This window comes from Zophobas morio, unplaced genomic scaffold (assembly GCF_036711695.1).
Source record: "Zophobas morio isolate AGI-343-1 ecotype UQ-CSIRO unplaced genomic scaffold, CSIRO_AGI_Zmor_V1 ptg000014l, whole genome shotgun sequence".
NCBI classification, from domain to species: domain Eukaryota; kingdom Metazoa; phylum Arthropoda; class Insecta; order Coleoptera; family Tenebrionidae; genus Zophobas; species Zophobas morio.
Window position 1 is genome coordinate 11,393,038 of NW_026972119.1, and position 11,168 is coordinate 11,404,205.

Below are 11,168 nucleotides of genomic sequence, written 5' to 3' on the forward strand. Positions count from 1 at the left end.
AAAATTAAGACAACATAATACAATTCTAAAACTATAATATACGTCGTTATAAAATTTATTTAAACACGTTAATTTATTTTATTCATATTATGTGACAAAATACGTGTAAATAACATAAAATTAAATAAAAGGCAACAAAAAAAAGACCAAATATAGAATAGTAACAAAATAATTTCTGTATTGGAACATTGAAGTGTGACTAGAATATAAATTTAATACATAAATAAGTTGTTTTAATTAGTCCATAAAAGGCACATTTTATTCCATTTAGGAACGAATTTTGTGAGATTTATATTACATTAATAATTTTCTAATAATTACTAGAAAAATTGGAATAACCACTTATGAACTTACTTCTACTTTTACCGTACCAATAAAATCAGAAATTAAAGACAACCATCCCATATTCGGTTTAAAACACGTTTTTACCATTTATTATATTATCAGACTTAACAAATACTACAATCGATTAAAATTTATTGGTGGTAAAAATATGACAATATGATGTTATTTTAAAACTATAACACACATAAACTGTTTCTCGTTATGCTTCTCCTATTAACCACGTAAATTCCGTTTAACAAAAAAAATGTCATAAAGTTTTATTATTTTTTCGTATTTTATTAAAAAAAAATATGTATAAATAATATAGATTAAATAAAATTAAATAAACCACAACAAAAAAAAAAGGTGAAATATAGAGTATTAAAAAAATGTCTGTATTGAAACACTGAAATGTGATTAAAATATAAATTTACATACAAGAGCATGAGTTATATTTTTTATATCTACATATATCGTTAATTAGCGGATAAAAGGCACATTTTATTCCATTTAGGAACTATTTTATGTGATTTATATTACATTCATAATTTCATTACTAATAAATTATTGAAAAAAATTGAATAATCACTTATGAACACTCTTCTGATTTTACCCAAGCAATAAAATCAGAAATTAACGATAACCATCCCCTATTTGGTATAAAACACTTTTTTATCATTTATTATCGTATCATACTTTTAAAGTAAAAAAGATTAAAAAAATATTTGAGTTTATTTCTTTATTGGTGGCAAAAATAAGACAATACAATGTTATTTTAAAATTATAAATTATAAATTTTCAAGCTATTAAGAACTAAAATAAGAAACACTGTATTTCACAATCCTTTACTGATGGATATTAAAACTAATTTCAATTAACACGATAAGCTTTAGTTTTTTGCACGTTTCACGTGATACCGACGGTACAAATTAAGAATTTCCGAAATTAAATAAACATAATCTGTTAACCCTTTCGAGATTAACCAAATCCACGTCGGTAATCATCGCAAAAAAAAACGGCGACGTTGTAATTCATATTTTATTTACGTAACAGACATTTCTATTCAATCATCATTTATTTTTCCGTGTCTTGTCCATTGTGCTATAATTATAGTTTTTCGGCGTACAAGATGAATTATTTTCATATCTGAAACCTAATAGCTTAAACACATAATTTCGTTTTTAAATTTAAACGTTTAGGGCAATAAGTGGCGAACAATTATCGTTATTAGATAAATTTTGGGGCAGGTATCTGGGCCCAACGAATTAAGAAACGCTTATATTGTGTACGAACTATTCGCTGTGCGGGTCTAATGGGTTAGTGATTAGACGATGGTCAAGGAAATTATGTGTGGCCATATTTCTCCCGTGAAATGGACACCGCCTTATAACGCGTAAAACTATTTTTATTGCACTATTGCATGGCGAAAAAAACGATTATTTAATTTCTTTAATGGCAGGAAACGCAAAGATAATCTCAACTTTTCACGTAATTTATTTTAGAGCGCTTAAGTTAAAATGAGGGAGTTACGTTCAACAATGGCAGTAAATTGTGCATATGACGCAACTGACGTGATTTATTATAAACATTAAACCATGGAAAAGACGCGAAAGGGTATGATCTATTTATAATATGTCGTTGGCCTTACGAATCAATTTTTAATTATCCCGGTGCGCGAATATATCAATCTGTATTGAAATTTCCTTCCCCATCAGGAACGTCCATGTCGTCCTAATTCATGTAATTATGATGAATTATAATATTAATTTTATGCCGGCGTGTTAAATTATTTATAGTTTTCTATCACTCTATAATTAGTTTTACTTCCTAATAAGGTGTTAATAATAAAACTATTTTTATGGTAATTACTACATTATGTCGTAAAAAATTTTGATTAATTGGATATTATGCGTGTAAATCATTAATTTTGATAGTTATTTTATAGGAGCTACTCTCGATTAACTTATTGTCTATAATGCTCGTGCAGTTTAAAGAAGGGACAAAATCTTTAGTCCAAAGATAGTTCTTACCACATCAAAGAAAAATGCCGGACGCTTAATTATAATATTCGAAACGAATATATGCCGTCTACATTGTAGCAAATTAAAAAAACTGACGACTTAAAATTTCAGCAATATACAATAACTTGTACAGAAGATATTAAATTACCGCTCTAACCTCCCCGCCCACAGCCGCCAGTAAATTATACTTTATTGCCTCAGATATTGTTTTTTAAAAAATAATAAAGAATTCATACGTCCCGAATCTTTTCCGTTCCGCATCAACCTCTGCCAAGTAACATTATTTTATTTTTTATATTTTTGAAGTGGGCCAAAATTAAATGATCCCAACCTGTCAGGTATAGCGTATCCATACACAACATATTAAATCGCGCGGTGGCAGTACGAGCTTTCATTTAAAAATAAAAAACTTTCGCCGTTAAACAAAACAGGTAAATATTGCAACATTTCATATGCACACAAAATGCAATTCCCTGCAGAACGCAGCTGACTTGTTTGTATTTAACGCTTCCACGTTTCTGGATAATTGATATTTTTCCTATTGTGCAAATATTAAAATTGGCCCTGTTGGTTTTAACACATTGAAAACGTTGGCGGAAAAATGCTGTTGTCGGAATAAGCTAGTGGCAGCAAAAATGCACATATATTTATCAGTAATCAATGTGGGTTTGTTATATGGGTAAACAGCAAGCCGCGAAAAAAATGCAAATATTTACAGAACATGTGAAAAAATTGCTGACGGAGTGAATCAGAAATTTTACGTAAATAAATAAATTTGCTGCGTTGTTAAGCTGTTTGGATGCTCTACGTTCTTGAGTAAATAATATGTTGTAAAATTGATAAATTTTGATGTCAATTTTACATAAATCTGGATGTTTTGATATGATTGATGTGTTTGGGTTTGTGCACATGCAGGTATAAATCTGCGTTTGTGTTTTCGTGTTACGGGAGACGAGTGGGAGAGCGAAAATGTAAGCACGGATTTTTTAATGATTGCTTGATGAAATATTCTTTTAGTCTTGTTTGGTTAAAAACAACAATTTCGTAATATATGTTGGTTCAGCACGTTGAAAAACAATTATGCTGTCACAGAGTTGGTTAACAAAAATATTAAATTATTTATTGTTGCAAAACGCTTGAGTATAGTTATTATGTAGCACAGACTGAATGAAATAAAATTAAAATTTTCTGTATAAGTATAAGAGCGTTGTTGAAAGGGAAGTTTATGGTCAATGAACCGTGTCTACGATCAGGGACGAAGAAAAGACACTGCTAAAAGTCTCAGCCAGGTAGACACCCCAACTCTAATCTCCTGACAGTGGAATTACTGTCCTACATTAGAAGAACCGTTTGAAGAAATGTGTACCTAACAACAAATTTTTATTATCTTGAAAGAAACAGTAAAAGACAGTGAAGTAGAAAAAAAATGTTGGCCTGTTTTAACGTTCATCTGTCCATTTGAAATCAGACGATTTGTAAAATAATTATGCTTAGAAACCTAAACGTCTGCGCAAGGACTAAATATTCTTGAAATAAAAATACCTACTTAATTGTCACAGGTGAGGACAATTCACTTTAACATATTTAACAAATTATTAATTTCCACGTAGCCACTTTAATTTATTAAATATAAAGCAATGGGTGTTTGTGTGCAGCCAGTTAAAATGTGAAATTTAACTAAACTACTGCGGAATTTGATTAAAAGCCTTTTGTATGAAGCCATAATTTTGTCTCAAAGTCACGTTTTGTACACTGCAACTATTCATGAAATATTTCCCCAATTTTTATAATTACGTACTTGTTATAACAAGGCACAGCTTGAAAATAAACGCTTTCAAAATTCGTCAGAAGTAAAATATAAAATAATTACTTATAATTAATTCGTTTCAGTCCGATGGAGCGCGTATAATTTTAACGCATTGGTCCAATATTTCCAAATTTCAAAAACCAAAATTCTCTCTCGAATCTTTTCCAAAAACATTTTTTCTCTTCACGCATTTATGGAAGTATATTCTAAGGGTTAAAAAGATAATTACCCCTCAAAAAATTTGAAGCCGTGATTTCAGGAAATACACTTAAATTAAATTCAACCTCCGTTTTCAGTTTTAAGAGTATATTTTTGTAAAATATTCCATAACCATTAAAATTCATGTGACATGTGCAAATGTCAGGTGTGATTGTTGTTTAGTTGGGGTTGTTTTATTAAGTTCCATAAAAGTATCATTACCGAACCAATAAATATGTAGGTATTGTAAAGTTCAGAATATGTAGGGCAAATTAAATTACAGTTGACACCCGCCGCCACTAACATAAAACGTAAAACAAGGCATTAATTTGTTTATTTGTTCATCGTTGAATTAATGACAATAAATTGATAAAATAGGACTATTATGAGATGAATTTTGCAAAATTGTGTGCTATACAGTGTAGAACTGTGATAGAATTTAATCTGCTGAGGAGTGGACTTGTCCGACCTTCAACACGAATTTAATATATAAATAAATTTTAGTAAGTGTGACTAATAATAGGACTGAAATTTAGTTTTGCAAATTTTAGAAAAATTACAAAGTCAACGACCAATATTTTTTCAAAACCGTAACTCACTCCAATTATTGCAATATTTTCTCTAACTAAAAACATCTGCAAAGAAATTCTTCGAAATATTAAAGCTCCTTTTAAACTTGTTGTTGTACAGTTATCTTCTTCGTAAATAGTGATTATAGTTTAGAATTAAAGTCGAAATGAAATGATAGTTTATTATTACTCTGACTCCTCAAACAATTCTGACAGCCCTAAATTAAAACCCCATAAATATCATGAGATTGCCCATGAAATGATTTGAGGAATTTTTGTCGAAATGGACCTGAACGGATCCCTTTTAGCACGTAAACAAGAAATGACTCATGTTCTGTGAAAATATGACAGGAAACTCTTATAAGCTTCTACCTGTCAGTATTTACCTGTTTGTGATTTTCTTTCGAAAGTGGTTGTCACTGTCGAATAATGGGCTGTATACAAGGATTAAGAAATAATTACTTGATCCTTTGAGTTGGTAGCTTTTTTCAAAAATACGCATTTTACCTACATCACAGAAACAATTTTATTTCATAAAAGTTACGTTACTCAGCTAGAAATTGACGTTTCGTTATATCCATGAAAATTCAGCGACTTTAAAGCAAATACTAATAAGTATAATATGCTTAATATTGGTAACAGGGTAAGAAACCAAATTTAATAATATCCTCTATATATAAATCTGTTTTGACAACCTAAAATTTTTTGATACTGTCACTGTCCATGATTCAAAGATTCATTTGTTACAAAAACACACTTGTTTATATTTGGTTTGGAATCGGAAATGTGTTCATACTATTTGGATTGTTTTTGGTGGAGATGAATAGAAAAATTTTTATTAGTGTTTTACACCTACATGATATTCCTAATATTATACATACAAAATTTGTACAAAAATCGGGTTAGTAGTTTTGGAGATCATATTTCCAATAAAAATTGATACAAACGACGGACAGACGATAAATAGACGGAAATAGGAGACTTTTTTCGCCCTCTAGGGATCCTGAAACGTCCAGAAAACATAGTCGCCTGATGGACTCGATTGCAATACTTCGACAGAATTTTCCTCGCCCCTGTACGGTACAACAAATCCAGCTTTTTCGAAAAATTATGACATTTGTTTTTACGAATTTGGTTTTTTATATTATATACAGGGTGTTTCTTTTATGTGATACAACCCTTGTAACCTTTTTATTCTTGAAGATAAACCTGTAGTTCTATGAGCGAATTTGCATAATTTTAAAGATCTATGTGATGGTAACCTTACATTTTTATTGTCACTTCCGGTAGAACCGGAAACGACGAAACGACGTCAACTTTTTTTATGGAATAATTGGTATATTTTTTCATAAATGGAAAGATTTATTTTTTCCTAAAAAATCAAAAGCAACCAATATTCTAAAATCAATATTTAAAAAGTTATTCAATCAAATAGACGAAAAATTCATATTTACTGATGACAATCTAGTAACTTGAAAAATTGAGACACATTTATTCGCATTTAAAAATTTAAAAAAATTAAAATGGTTGTATCAAATCAAAGAAACACGTGGTATAAAGTTGGGTCATCAAGCGCGCGTTCTTTGATATCTCACTAATTATTAGAAATAGAAGAAAAAGTCAAAGGGCAAGGTTGTACGGTTCTTTGAGCATTATACTCTAAACTAATTTTTAACTATACAGGGGGAACTGTTTCTAGGGCCTACCGTACAGCTGCGATTTTTAAACGAAACATTCTATATATTTTTACACTTATTTTGATTGGTCTCTTCTCAGGCTTTACAAATTTTGTTTTTGACATACCGATGCGATACCGATGCGACGTTGCCAATTTTCAAAAAAGTTTTCAAAAAATCACAGTACGGTTATTTTTAACATCTGCGTAACAATATTTGGTGGACGAATAAATAAAGGCACGTGCTTTGTTGTGGTGTAACGGAAATGAAATTTTCATATACAGTGTGTTTATAATTATTTTTTTAATTATTAGATACCATTTTCAGATATATCTAGATATGACAGTTTTTCGAGTAGAACACCATATATTTTATTACTGCATCTTATTTTATGTTTTCTCTTTCTTTTTTGTTAAGTGTAATCTGTTGTACATTCCCAAGATTTTGAGAAAATGGAGTAAGCAGTTCTTGATTTAATTAATAAAATAAATTGTTTTATTCATAAATATTTTGGGTCACCCTAAATAACCAAGTCTAAAATATAAATGTATTGATAATCTTCTAGTGTAACTCAAAATAAGTACATATTACGCTCATTTTAAATAAAATTTATTTAACAAAATTTTGAGATCATGTAATATAGAAGGGATAAATTGATAAATTTGGTTTAGCGGTTTACTCTGCTTAACATTAATTTAAAACGTTTGCAAGATTTCAGAGCATTCGGTCGTGCAGTTTCAAACTGAAATTGTAAAATATTTTTATAAAATTACGTACTTATTTTTCCAAAAATTTGGATATGGCAGTTAAAAATATTAAAGCGGATTCATAAACTACAAATATAGAAGTTTTCTATTTTATAAAATCGAAATGCACACACATAGGTGATAGACACACTATAGAGGGACAATAGAGATACGGAAACGGGACCGACTTCTTCATACTCTAGGGGTTATGAAGCATCCAGAAAACATTACTCTAGGGAAGTAAAAAAGACAATATTACACATGGGTCTAAAAATGTTTGGGTAAAAGATAAGTAACACAGAATGTTGAATATCAACAAATTATGGCATTATTTAAATATTGCTTTGAACAAAAATCAGCTGTCGAAATTGTCGTCTTATATATAATTCTATACGTCACTTGTAACCGATGGTGCGCATTTTAAATTTCGTTTTAGATACAGAAGAAATTGGAAACAGTAGCGCGATCACATAATTTTACGGTTGCCTTCGTTTAGTTGTATTTTTAATTCTGTTGAAATAAGTAATGAGAAGAAAAAAAATTTAGTGATCCTAGGAAACCAGTGGTTTAACTGTGACCACTATACATACCCAGTTTTGGTTTAAGAAAAAATACAATTTTAGTAATAATAGGAACACTGATTTCGATAACAACATTTCTAGGAAGTCGGCGAAAGTAAAAACAAATTGAAGCACTGTTCTCTAATTCTTTTGACAAGGGTCTGTCAGGTAAGCCCTTTTAAAACCCCTTGCGATAGTGCAGATTTGTGAAAGTTAATAACCGCTTTGGGCCATAATCACACTGTAACAAATTTAGTGCGGACTGACCGTAACCAGCAGTTGAAAAACCTCCCCAGAGCGTCCCTCTTTGTGCCACCGGTAACCTCGCCACGTCGTAGCATATCCACACCGCCAATTTTCCGCAAAATGGATCGATTCTCCGCGTTTTCCAGAGGAATTCCCCCCATCTGGTCGCCGTTTGGGTGCCGCTGTTCACACATACATGATTACGGGCTGTAGCGACTGCAACCCAACAAGCGACCCAATCGCGCGGGTCGCAGCACTTCCAGCACACCGGGCTTGATTAATCCATAAACAATTCATGGTATTTGTTAGCCGCCAGCTCTCGAGAACGTTGTTTGTTCGCCATGACTATTGCCATGCACCCTCCAAATCGTTTATTCATTCATGATATCGATGGCGTGTACGGCCCCTAAAAATCGACTCTTTTCGCGGAAAATCGTTTAGTGTACCTTGCGTCATCATAACAGACGTATTAATTCCAGCGTATCGTATGCACGACCACCCTCCAGATATATTTTTAATATCGCTTCTTCTTATCGGGAAGGGTGAGGGAGAGATAAGACGGGCCTAAACATTCCTATTTTTATTTGTTGCGCGAGGATACGCGAGATAAAAATGTGTCCAGTTTTATTTATCTGCTTTGATTTATTCGGTCATTTATAAAAAAGTCGTTAGGGTAAACGCCAGATTTTTAGTTTAAGCTGTTTGTGTTTCTGAAGGTTGGGGCGAGGGGCGCTGATTTTTCGCTGCAGGTAATGCCCCCGCAACAGGCTAACAAATTCGATCAAGATTACGTATTTTGGAGGGATGGGGTCCGAGTGCCTGGCAAGAACGAGGAGATTGTGATTGGGGAAGATTCCGAGCCGAGTATGATACATAAATTCTTTATCATATCTAATTTTTACTAGTATACCTATTTTTAATTAAGTAAATACGCGTTATCCGCACTATGTAGGGGTAGACAATAGTGAAGCTTTCGGACATATTCGGATGACAGAGGATTTCTCCCCTCATTACCAGTCCTCACCCTCCTTTACTGTAAAAGTTCTTTTTTATTTGTGCAACTGTGGCTAATCCCAACTTTGAACAGTGTATTTTTCTATTATCGGTACAGATAGCAGGTTTTTGTGTCCACGTTTAACAAAATAAAGCTGACGTTTTGTGATAAACAGTTGTCACTGTCACTTTTAAGCAGATGCCGTCAAAACTTTAAAATTATCTGACACTAACGTTGAAGCTTTCACATTTGTAGCTTCGTGCATTGTATAGTTAGTGATGATCATGATAATGAATATACAGGTGTGTCATCATTTTGGAAACGTTTTCCACATAAACGATATATTTTTTTCCCTAACAAAAATTTAGTGTAGTGTAGTAGTGTTCAGCGTATTTTTTAATTATTATTAGTGAAAAAAGGTCAGAGACTGAAGTTGTACGGTTTTTTGAGTAGTACACAGTAAAATTTAAATACATATATATAATACCCTATACATTTTTACATATTTTCATTAACCTGGTTCTAGATAGTTTATTTTTGAATACCGATGTTACGCTGTCGTGTTATTCCAATTTTCTTGATTTTTTTAGCATTGTTAGGCGTCACAAAAAATGCATCTAATAATGTTTTATATTTAGATCTGTGTTACAATATTTTATGAGGAGATAAATAGAGATAATGCACTTTGTTGTGGAAAAAAATTACAATTTTTAAGTATCGAATTTTCAGTTTTTTGAAATAGAACACCATTACTGCATTTTAGTCTAGTTTTGTTCTATTTCTTTTAGTAAGTATGTCTGTGTATCTCTTAAAAAAGTTAACAAAAAAGAAAAAGAATACTAAAGAAATAAATGTAATAATAAAACATACATTAGAATGGCGCTACCTGAAAATTGTGACAATTAAAAAGTTTTATAAAACAAATCTTTTAAGACTAAAATAAAAAATAACCTTGTGTTACGCCTTACTAAATACAGTCGTTAAAAGGTGCCAGAATAAGACAAAACGTCAACCCATTTTGCGATTTAAGGCAAGGTTTTTTCTAATTTAGGCTGAGTTTTGCATTTTTTTCTAAAATCCTAATTAGTTATTGTAAAAAAAGCGCAATGCACTGGGAGCAAATTTTGGTAAGTTAGGCAACCCAAAATATTAGCTCAAGCGGTAAGCTTGAGGCCCACCCAATAGGACAGTTTTTAAATACCGCAAGCGTATTTGAGTACCCGCTGAAATCTCTTACAATAGGATAAATGCGAGTAAATTTTTTACACTAATGTGATGACATTTCTACGTTGTTGTTTTGTTTTAATCCCCTATTTTAAATAAATGAATGATATTGATAAAATGAAAATGTCATCATTGGAAAAGCATGTGTCTTCGGCTTTTTTCAATTTCTAATAATTAATGCGATATGGAGGAGTTACTCGCTTAGTTACTCACCCTGTATATTTGTGTCATAATAACACAAATCAATAAGAAATCTAGACTCTATTACTTAGATATAGTATAGACTATCAGTAAAATTAATTTCATTGTAGCTACTAAGGAGTCATCCATAAATTACGTTACACAGATTTTCTGGTGTTTGGACTTCTATGTCATAGATTGTCACATCCGTGTGATTCCGCCTCGGTTGTGACGTCACATACTTTTCAGCATTTTCAACTTTTAATATAAAGTTAATTTTGCTTAAAACAATATTGTGTTATTATTTTCTTATTTATTATGTAAAATTTTTTGTGAAATATGAAAGAAAAAAAACTTAAAAAAATTGGTATACAGTTATTTAGACAGAACTTCCCCCGCCCCTGAATCTTGAATTTTATTATTTATACCCTATGAGTTAAAATAATATAGATAGATACCAGTCACATTGCCAACATTACGAACCGGACACGCTAACCGATGCTAGAGGGAAAACTCAAGGTGGATTCATAATCCATAAGTACAGGAGTATATGCTATTTTAGAAAATTTAAATGATATTTACTATGAGAATTTTGAGGTAAGGTCGTTATCATTAAAGTGTTG